Below are 12,005 nucleotides of genomic sequence, written 5' to 3'. Positions count from 1 at the left end.
AGCGGGCACTCAGACCCCTTCTGGAAAATACTCTGTTTTTGCTCCCGTTCTTTGCTGCATTCTGCTCCTAACTTCCCACTCGCAATGCCAAACACATGCCAAGGCTTATTCTTGATAAAATCTCTCCACAAATGCAAGTAATACCCTGAAATGCACAAACACTAGAAAAACACATCAAATACACAAAATACTTGATTTCAAGACATCAATTCAAGCTATTATAAGACGTTCTAAGTGGTATAAAATGCCACTTATCAGGCTAACACTTTTGAGATCAAGTCAAGCATAATTCAGATGATACAAAATTCAGTTCAGTTTGGGAGTTCTTCTACTGAAGACCCCAACATGCATATCAGGGATTTCATCGAGATCTGCGACACTTTCAAGTTCAATGATGTGACTGAACATGCTATCAAGCTGCGACTCTTCCCATTCTCTCTGAGGGATAAAGCTAAGTGCTGGTTATATTCTCTACTAGCTGGGTCTATCACCACTTGGGAAGATCTTGCTCAAAAGTTTCTCACTAAATTCTTCCCTATGGCGAACACTGCTGCAATCAGAAATGCTCTTACTCAGTTTGCTCAGCAAATTGGAGAATCTCTGTGTGAGGCTTGGGATCGATATAAGGAGATGCTAAGGAAATGCCCACACCATGGCATGCCTGATTGGATGATTATAAACTATTTCTACAAAGGATTGGGTGCTACTTCTAGCCCCATGCTCGATGCAGCATCAGAAGGAGCCTTATGGGATCAGAGCTATGATGAAGCTTATGAATTGATCGAACTGATGGCTGCTAATGAATACCAGAATCCTTATCAGAGACTGACTAAGGGAAAAGTATCCGGAATTCTGGAGTTGGATGCAGCAACTGCTATAGCTGCCCAACTTAAGGTTTTGACGATGAAGGTGGACACTTTGACTAATTATGGAGTTAATCAAATTGCTAGTGTCTGCGAGCTTTGTGTTGGTGCTCATGAGACTGATCAGTGCGCAATTTCTAGTGAATCAGCCCAGTTCGTGAGCAACTTTCAGCGTTCGCAACAACCTGTGCCAGCCATTATTATCCCAACAACCGCAATCATCCTAATTTCAGTTGGAGCAATTCTCAGAATGCGGTTCAATAGCCTTATCAGCAGTATTCAGCTAAGCAGTACAACCCTTCTGGTTTTCAGTAACCGCAATATGCACCAAGACAGCAACTTCAGCTGCAACAAGCTAATGAAAAATCTGAATTAGAGGAGTTGAAGCTTATGTGCAAGAGTCAATTTATTTCCATCAAGACCTTGGAAAATAAAATTGGGAAAATTGCCAAGGCCGTGCTAAATGTTCAGCCTGGTACACTACCTAGTGACACTGAAGTGCCAGGAAAGAGGGAAGTTAAGGAGCAGGTAAAGGCAATCACTTTGAGGTCTGGAAAGGTTGTGAATCCCGAACAAACTCAATTGTCGACCAAAGAAGTTGGGGCTGAGAAAGAAGTAGAGTAGCAGGAAGTAGAAGTGGAACCAAGGAAGACTACAGTTGAGCACACTCCTCCTGAGGGTAATACATGGGAGAAACAGATCTATCCTCCACCGCCTTTTTCTAAGCGGCTGTAAAAGAAAAAGCTGGACAAGCAATTTGAGAAGTTTCTGGAGGTGTTCAAGAAACTTCATATCAATATACCTTTCGCTGAGGCTCTTGAGCAGATACCTATTTATGTAAAGTTTATAAAAGGTATTCTCTCTCAGAAAGTGAAGCTAGATGATTTAGAGACTGTCGCTCTCACGGAGGAATGCAGTGCTGTGCTGCAACAGAAGTTGCCTCCAAAGCTTAAAGATCCAGGAAGCTTCACTATTCCGTGTACTATTGGAAAAGTGTCTTTTGACAGATGCTTATGTGACTTGGGTGCTAGCATCAATCTAATGCCTTTGTCAATCTTCAAGCAGTTGGACTTACCTGATCCAAAACTGACTTATATGACTTTGCAGTTGGCCGACCGTTCTATTACATATCCGCGAGGTATTGTGGATGATGTCTTGGTCAAGGTTGATAAACTCATCTTCCCTGCTGATTTCGTAATTCTTGATTTCGAGGAGGATAAGAAGATTCCCATAATCTTGGAAAGACCTTTCTTGGCGACTGGCCGAACCTTGATAGATGTGCAGAAGGGTGAGCTTACAATGCGAGTGCTGGATCAGGATGTAACTTTTAATGTGTTCAATACTATGAAATTTCCTACAAAAAATGAGGAGTATTTAAAGGTGGAGTTGGTCGATTCTGCGGTGACTTCGGAATTTGATCAATTGTTGAGGTTTGATGCCTTAGAAAAGGCCTTATTGGGGAATTCAAATAGTGAAGATGACGAAGGTGAAGAGCAATTGCAATATTTGAATGTTTCTCCCTTGAAGAGGAAGATTGATATGCCTTCTGAATCTCTTGGAATGGAGGAATTGAACAAAGCTCCTAAATGCCTCAAGCCATCTATTGAAGAAGCTCATACTCTTGAGCTTAAGCCTTTACCTGAACATTTGAGGTATGCTTTTTTAGGTGATGCATCTACTCTGCCTGTGATTATTGTATTTGACCTTTTAGGTAGTGATGAGGAAAAGCTTTTGAGAATTCTAAGAGAGTTCAAATCGGCAATTGGTTGGACTATAGCAGATATCAAGGGAATCATCCCTTCTTATTGTATGTATAAAATTCTGCTAGAGGAAGGTAGCAAGCCTACGGTCGAGCAGCAAAGAAGATTTAATCCAATCATGAAGGAAGTAGTGAAGAAGGAAATTCTTAAGTGGCTAGATACAGGGATCATCTATCCTATTTCTGATAGTTCATGGATAAGCCCAGTTCAATGTGTCCCAAAGAAAGGTGGAATTATTGTGGTAGAAAATGAGAAGAATGAGCTTATTCCTACACGAACAGTCATGAGGTGGAGAGTTTGTATGGACTACAGAAAGTTGAACAAGGCCACTAGAAAAGATCACTTTCCTTTGCCCTTCATTGACCAGATGCTTGACATATTGGCTGGTCATGAGTACTACTATCTTCTGGATGGCTATTCGGGTTACAATCAGATTTGTATCACTCCAGAAGATCAGGAGAAAACTACCTTCACTTGTCCATTTGGTACTTTCGCCTTCAGATGAGTTTCTTTTGGTCTGTGTGGTGCACGAGCCATATTTCAGATATGTATGATGGCCATCTTTTCTGATATGATTGGCCAGAATGTGGAGGTGTTCATGGACGACTTCTCTATATTTGGCGATTATTTTGATGAATGCTTGCAGAATCTTGGACACGTTCTTAAGAGGTGTGTTGAGACCAATCTGGTCCTCAATTGGGAGAAATATCACTTTATGGTGCGATAGGGCATTATTCTTGGGCACAAGGTTTCTAGTAAGGGTCTGGAGGTGGACAAAGCCAAGGTGGGGGTCATTGAAAATCTTCCTCCACCAAATTCTGTTAAGGGAATTCACAGTTTTCTTGGTCATGCGGGTTTCTATAGGCGTTTTATCAAAGACTTCTCTAAGATTTCAAAACCATTGTGCAGTTTGCTAGAGAAAGATGTCCCTTTCAAGTTTGATGACGAGTGCCTTACCGCTTTTGTGATATTAAAGAAGAGTTTAATCATGGCACATGTCATAACTGCACCTGATTGGAATGAACCTTTTGAGATGATGTGCGATGCAAGTGACTATGCAGTTGGAGCAGTTCTTGGGCAGAGAAAGAACAACATATTTCATGTGGTCTACTACACTAGCAAGACCATAAATGGTGCTCAACTGAATTATACTACTACGGAGAAAGAACTTTTGGCTATAGTTTATAGTTTTGAGAAATTTCGATCTTATCTACTCGGGACTAAAGTGACAGTTTTCACTGATCATGCAGCAATTCGTTATCTCGTCTCAAAGAAGGACTCGAAGCCTAGATTGATTCAATGGGTTCTTTTGCTTCAAGAATTTAAACTAGAGATCAAGGATAAAAAGGGGACTGAAAATCAAGTCGTTGATCATCTCTCGCATTTAGAGAACCCTAATGCTACTTCATTGGATAAGACATTGATAAATGAGTCTTTTCCCGATGAGCAGCTGTTTGGAGTACAAGAAGAAGAACCGTGGTTTGCAGATATTATGAACTAACTTGTGAGTAACATCATGCCTCCCGACTTATCATACACTCAAAGGAAGAAGTTTCTGCATGAAGCGAAGTGCTATATGTGGGATGAGCCATTTTTTTTCGTCATGAAGCTGGCCAAATCATTAGGATATGTATTCCTTACAGCAAAATGGGGGGGGGATCTTGTGAGATTGCTACTCAACGGCTTATGGAGGACACTATGGTGGAGAAAAGACAGCAGCTCGTATTCTTCAAGAAGGTTTTTTTTTGCCGACATTGTTTAAAGATTCTCACCAGTTTGTTTTTAAATGTGATCGATGTCAACGTGTGGGTAATATGTCTAAGAGGGATGAGATGCCTCTTAATGTACTTCTCGGGGTTGAGGTCTTCGATGTCTGGGGAATTGACTTCATGGGGCCATTTGTCTCATCTTGTAACAATCAGTACATCTTGTTGGCGGTTTATTATGTGTCAAAATGGGTTGAAGTTAAGGCGTTGCCAACGAACGATGCGAAAGTGGTGCTTAATTTTCTTCACAAGAAGATATTCACAAGGTTTGGAACTCCAAGAGTCATAATTAGTGATGAGGCGTCACATTTTTACAATCATAAGTTTACTGCTATGATACAAAGGTATAATATGAATCATCACATTGCTGCGGCTTGTCGTCCTCAGATAAATGGTCAAACTGAGGTGTCTGACAGAGAGATCAAGCGTATTTTAGAGAAATTTATGTGTCCATCGAGGAAAGATTGGTCTTTGAAGCTTGATGAAGTTGTTTGGGCGTATAGAACAACATACAAGACACCATTGGGAATGTCGCCATTTCAGTTGGTTTATGGTAAGGGGTGTCATTTACCTTTGGAGCTCAAGCATAAGGCATATTGGGCTTTGAAGAAATTGAATCTTGACTTGGATGCGGCTGGAAGGAAGATGATGCATCAATTGAATGAACTAGACGAGTTTCGACTTCAACCTTATGAGAACAACAAAATGTACAAGGAGAAAGTCAAAAGATGGCACGATAGGGGTCTAGTGCTCAAATCATTTGTGTCGGGGCAATAAGTTCTTTTGTTCAAATCTTGTCTCCGTCTTTTTTATGGAAAGTTGAAGTAAGGTGGTCAGGGCCTTTCATAATCAAAACTGTGTTTTCGCATGGAGCTGTGAAAATTTTTGAAAGTGATACGGACCAGGCATTCAAGGTTAATAGTTAGAGGTTGAAGCATTACTATGGTGACACGTCAAACCGCGAGGTAGTTAGTGCCAATTTATTGTCCATTTGAGTTCAAGGTTCTACGTCGAGCTAGACGTAAAAGAAGCGCTTCTTGGGAGGCAACCCAAGTTTGTTGTACATTAGTAGATAGAGGAAGCAAGAAGGAGGAGAAAAATACAAATAAATCAGAAAAAGAAAAATATTCAGGGTCAACTTCAGTAGCCAAGCGCGCCCGCGCTGATTATAACGCGCGCCCGCGCCGGTTTTCCAGAAGGTGAGCGCGCCCGCGCCGGGGTCCTGACTTAGAAAAAATAAAAACAGCAGTTTGAAGAGTAAAAAACGGGATTTTTGCCACAAAATCAATTTCAAACCGAATTTTACTCTTCCACATCCCAAATTTCCCTCTCCAAATCAAACCCATTATTCACACGATTCCCATAATCAATTCCCAATTCTATTTCATATCTAATTCTCATCTGCCCACTTATAAATACATACACTTATACACAAACTTCTCCACCACTTCACAAATTCTCAAACACAAATCTCTCTCAAAGACTTAGTTTTTATTCTCTCTTATTCAATTCCAATGGCACCCAAAAGACAAAGAACGCAAGTAAGCAGCAGCACCACCGATTCTTCATCTGCGGGTGGTGTGAGGCCAAGGTTTTCTACTCCTCAGAATGAAGAGGAGTACACGAGGCTTCTCTCGAAGCCTATTGCAAAGGAGCGAGGTTTTCTGCCATCAGGAAAGGATGGTAAGTTGTTGGAGATGATTCTTGAGATGGGATGGGTTCCTTTTTGTGAGGCTCCCGCTGCTGTGCCCATGAGTGTTGTGCAGGAGTTTTATGCTAACGCGAAGGTGGAGAAGAATGGCTTCACGGTGGTTAGAGGGATATTTGTAGAGTACAGTGTTGATGCCATTAGGAGGGTGATTGAGCAGCCCTCCAGGAAGCCCGGTCAGGACACTTGGAACGATAAGACTCCCGAGGACTTCAACTTGGATCTGATCGTTGTGACTCTGTGTGTGCTTGAGACTCACTGGAAGTTCAAGAGGGGTGTTATTCCCTAAAAATACAACAAGAATTACAGAAGGGGGATTGAATGTAATTCTGGCTACTTTTTCAAGATATTAAAATAGTTCTAACTCGATAAATATATAAGTGTTTGATTTGCAGAGTGCGGAATAATAGAGTTATATGAATCAAAACACAAAGTAATAAAAACACAAGCTTTTAAAACTTTCTGGTGGATTTGAAAGTATCCACTATATATATATATATCAAATGAGAACTCTATGAAGCATGAATAGCTCACAGCTGCTTACAAATAGAACAAACAAACTACATAGAAATTCTTGACAAGTCAGCTTTTTCTATCTCTCTTACAAATGTGTTTGCTTAGTTCTTTGTTCTACTAGATACACTTGGTTTATATATCACCAAGTTTACATGACAATAAGACAAGATAATAAAATAAAACATATCTAGTCTAACTTCATGCTACTTCACTACTCTATTCCAGCATCTTTGAATATCTTCATAATAGCATGGAAATGGTAATTATTCTTTGTTCTCAAATTCCTACTTATCAGGCTGCCACATTCCTTTTCCAAACACCCAACGCATGTGACTGTATTATCACTGTCAACAGATATTTGAATTTGATCATTCGTTGGGTACATGCTTGTCATCCGTCAGGTAGCTTTGTTGATCATCCGTCGGGTAGTTGATCATCCGTCGGGTAGCTATTTGTTACTTTTTTCACTTATACAGAATTACAAGACATCTCATATTTACAATTAATCAACCTATTCTGCATATCTACTAGTAGTCAACATGACTCATATGCTCCTACAGAATCTACACAAAGTTGTTTGTAAAAATGTGCTATTGTACTTATTTGTTACATAAGCTACTCACTCGGTGGATATCAAATTGTCATCCGTCAGTACTATATTAAATCATCCGCCGGGACTATATTTGATCATCCGTCGAGTGCTACAAAATACACTAAGTTAAATCTACTTAGGTGTTTTGTTTAATTTATCATCAAGTTCACAATATATTCCTAACAATCTCCCCCAATTTATGTCTACTGGAATTGTAGCCATAGATTAAGAAAAACTTGATGATAACAAAACACCCTAATGATACAGATTGAAAAGTAGTAGATAAAACTGATAAGTGCTGCAATATTTAATGAAAATTGAACAAAGCAAAATGTACAAAGAAGTTGCTCACAATCATTATCAAGGTGCTCCTCTAGGCTGAGCAGATAAGTCTATTTCCTTGATTGTATGGGTTTCTTCCCAAGCCTCGTGTTGTTCTCTTCTATCTGATTTTGGAGTTGTCTGTGGAATTTAAGTTCATTAGCTTCTGAGAGATCTAGCATTTCTTGTATTTTCAATAGAGTCTCATTGCTAGAGATACTCAACTGGTCCTCCAATCTGAAGAATCTTCTTACTCCCTTTTCATCCCGGAATTCCATCAGCCAATAAGGCCTCAAATGTACTATATTTCATGTGAAGGGAATATATAGAGGTTTTGGTAGTGCATCTTTAGCTTTATTACACCTCAGATCCTCAATCTTCTTTAGAACTAATCTCCTTGCAGTCACATTATATCCAAAGTTCTTTTTAAAATATGAGTAGACCTTTATTAGAACAGATTGGTTTTCTAGAAGAATCCCGTGAAGTGGCCATATTATCTCTTCCCCCTCTTATATTTAAACACCAGCCTTTTAGGAAGATGTCTGTGAGCATCAATTCCTCTTACTTCTTTCAATTCATCTAAGTAGAGGTTTATGTCAGAGAACTCCTTGATGTCACAGATGTATAAAAAATCTCCCTTGTTGACTGTAGGTTGAGATTTGGTTAGGGTCTTGGATCTGAGAGTCACAGGCTTCACTTTCATGCTTGCTCTAGTCTTTGTCATCTTTGGCTTGTAGAATATTGGAAAGTTAATTTCAGGAATTGGTAAACTATCCCAGTTTACTGGCTCATCCTTTGGAATTATGGGCTCACCTTGAATATTCCTTGTTGGATCCACCACCTTGAATTCTTCAAATACCATTAAGGGTTTTGATGTCTGAGTTGAAGTTGTAGACTTTTTGGGAATGTAGTCTTCTATTTCCTCATCACTGAAGTCCAATTTTCTTTTGGAGTGGAGCTTGTATCTGAATCTTCTTTTCTGTTATGGTTCATCTTGCACTTTTTGATCTTGAGGTTCAGCAATCACAGATGGTTGTGCAGAAATCTCAGTTGTGGTCTTTACAGCTTGAAGTTTGGCCAAGATAGCAGCTTGCTTCTTCTTTTGTTTGAGCTTCTTAGCATCTAGAATATCATGCTTCTTTTCTTGCCTGATTATTTCTTTCTCTTCCTTTTTAGCTTCCACAAACATAGGGTGTCCAGCCACCACACAAATTTCCCTACCATTTCTGTAAATCTTGGCTAATCTTCTTTTAAGTCCTGAATCAGCTGGATCTTTGTAAAATGCAATTGACCTAGCCAACAGCTTCTTCTCATATGGCCTAGGTGTCTTATACACAATGTCCATAGGATTTTTGTCTGAAAACTTTGAGTAGTTTCTTTTAGGCTTCATGATAAGATTTGTTTTTGGAGATTTGATGCAAGATGTTTGACCCTTTTCCAGATAATTCAAACTCATTTCATTCGCATAGATTTGCTTGACTTGAGAGTGATGATTAAAGACTTTGTATGGTTTCTGAATTGGTCCAAATTTCTGTTGAATTTCTGCATCTATTTTCCTCTATTTCTCTTTTAATTCCTTTTCAGCTGCTGCTATATCAATCTTCAGTAGTTTGTCATTTGTTTCCAGTTTTGCTGCTGCCAGATTTATAATGTCAATGTTGTCCATGGTTGGTGGCTTTGTGAAAGCAATTGTTGGCACAATTACTTTGCTGACTTGGATGTTGAGCTGTTTCTCCCCCTCACTAGATAAGCCTTTCTCCCCCTTTTTGTTAGCATCAAGTTGGAGAGTGGAAGGGAGTTTAGCAGCCACCAACCGTTGGAGCAGAGCAGTCTGAGTTTCTTGATTAGCAAGTATCTTGGCCATTGACTTCTCCATATCAGATAATCTAGAGTCCATGGCCTCAACCTTTCTATTTAGATCAGCCTCCTTCCTTAGCTTCTGAGCTATCTTAGTCATGGTGGTTCCAGGAAGTTTAGCATCCAACCTTGCTATGAAATCCTGTTTTACTTCAGAGACTTCCTGCTTAATTTCATCCACACTTTGACTGTGTTGGAGAGCTTGATATACAGCTGGAGTGCTTCAAGATGTGCTGTAAGTAGCCTCTTTGTGCTGACATTTATAGATGCTTGAATGGTTGTTTGAGTGTCATTAATCAGCTTGAATAGTGTAAATTGGAGATGTGAGTAGGAACATTCTTTTGTTAGCATCCATGCAGGAACATCTGCATCTCCCCATGTGCTTATGTTGTCTTCCTCATCATCCCCACCAGCATCCCTAAATGAGTTTTCAGCTATTTCAAAATCACTGCCAATAGTTGAAGGCATAGCAGTAATTGCATCATTTGCTCTTTGCATGGATTGAGTGGTATGCTCCAACTTAAGTATTCTTTCAGCCTCCTCATTGCCCTGTACAACTAGTGTTTGATAAGCTGTAATAGGATAAGTAAATGTATCAGCATCTAGGGAAATAGAATTTATGATAGCTTGATATTATTGTTGAAATAGTCTTTTCCTTTCTGCATCATTGACATTCATTGAATCACTTGCAATGGTGTCCATCCTTATCTCTCCATTACCTGCATTTATCTTATGATCTCTCTGTTTTTGCATCAAGGGCTCCCCTTGGCTTCCCACCCTCACACCCTCACCTTCACCATCTAAGGTGAGACTCCTCTCACTTACTTTTGCCAGTCCTGAAGAAATGGACTGCATTTGTTCACTCATATTCTCTCCTTTTTTCTGGGAGCAACCCAGCCTCTCACTCAGTTCACTCCCTTCCCTCAGTCCTAAGAGTGATTGCACTACCACTAAGTCTTCTGTACTTGTGAGAATTGAAGAAATTTGAAGTTGTGCAGAGACTCCTGATGGATGATGAATATCCATCGGGACAGTAGTATGGCTATCCGACGGATGACTGCTGTTAGGCTTATCCGTCGGGATACAATCAGTACTCGACGGATGATGAATATCCATCGGGATAGAAGAAATAAATGAGTTTGGAGTGGAGACTATTGTAGACTCTATGCAGATTGATGAAAATTTAGGCACAGATGTCTCAACAAACTCAGAAAGAAATGGCAAGTGAGCCAACAAATCATCTAAAAGATGATGCTCACTTGCTTTTATTTTTAGCTTCTCCAAAAGAGTTAAAGATGGAGAATTTGGAAGTGATGAATTGATCATGTCAACATCCAGTGAGTGTGTGGGTGAATTTGGTGTTTCAGGTGCTTCAATTGTTAAGAATTTTGGTTGTGACTCCATATTTATTGGAGTCACATCAATCTGATTTTGAGAAGGTGCAGTGACTGGGTCTTTAGCTCCAGTTTGCACTGTGTGTGTTCCCTGTGCATCCCTAAGGGTTTTAGATCTTTTCTTTCTTGCATAAGTTTGTGGTGAACTTGTATCCCTAGCCCTCTTGATCTGTGCTCCTGGTTGGGAGCTTGTTTCAATAGTAACATCCTTTTGGGAGGATGAAACTAGAATTGAGCTTATTTCCTTATTAAAAACCACAGTTTGTTGGGAAACTATGGTGTGTCTAGGCTTGGGTACACTCATCTCACCAGCCTTGTCTTCGGGGTTTCTTTGATTTTCACCCTGTCCCTCACCTTGATCACTCACCTTCACACTCCCCTATTTGTGTTCAATAGATTTTGAAACTGATTTCTTTTGAAAGAAACCGGAGTGGGCTTTCTTAGTTTTGGGTTTAGAAATTGTTGGTTTAGTAGCTTGGGTAGGCATCTGCTGGGTCAGTGACACAGATGCCATAGCTACACTAGAAGACAAAGAAATGTGTGAGGTTGGAAGAGTGGATACAGTAGAGTTTACCTCACTTACCTGAGGGCCCTCCATGACTGGAAAATAGAAGAGGGGCACCTCTTTGTGGTGATTAGCTCAATATAGATCTGCAATAATCCTCCTTTCTTGAACCCAACAATTTAGCTTGTTGGTTGGGTTCTCAACAACAATGTTCTCAATAAGATGGTTAACAAACATCATAAATAATCTAGCATAATAGACATTTTTACCTCTCTTATTAAGCTCTCCTAACTTATAACCTAACCCAAACAAGACCAAGTCACTAAAATTAAAGTACTTATCAGTATCTAGCATGTAAAGCATGTTCAACATGTAAATGTTAACAGAGTCAAAATGAAAGGCATATGTCATAGCCTACTCGTTTATTCGAGTATTTAACTCAACTCAAATAAGAATGTAATAAGTAAATAGTGGATCAATCATCAGAGAGATCTCACAAAGTAACATCTATCAAAGAATAAAGAAACATTGTTCATCTGCAGACTTGAAGATTCACTGGAAGAAGTTCAAGAATTTGATCATGCCTCAGTGATATAAATCAAGATCGTGGATTTAATCAAGTGACAGAGATCTCGTCAAGGTATCATTTATTACGAGGATTCAATCAGAACAACAAAGTCAAGACATGAAGAAACGTCACGAAAGTTAGTCACTCATGAACCA

General features: G+C 39.6%; 1 non-coding gene across 1 annotated transcript; it reads right to left on the bottom strand.

The window, feature by feature from the left end:
* Positions 1–552: 552 nt before the first annotated feature.
* On the bottom strand, positions 553–659 carry LOC141662238 (small nucleolar RNA R71). Its single transcript, XR_012550361.1, has one exon. It is a non-coding gene; the product is annotated as a small nucleolar RNA R71 (small nucleolar RNA).
* Between the last annotated feature and the right edge of the window lie 11,346 nt (positions 660–12,005).

Source organism: Apium graveolens, chromosome 5, assembly GCF_009905375.1.
Source record: "Apium graveolens cultivar Ventura chromosome 5, ASM990537v1, whole genome shotgun sequence".
Taxonomy (NCBI): Eukaryota; Viridiplantae; Streptophyta; class Magnoliopsida; order Apiales; family Apiaceae; genus Apium; species Apium graveolens.
This window is presented reverse-complemented; position numbering and strand designations above follow the sequence as displayed.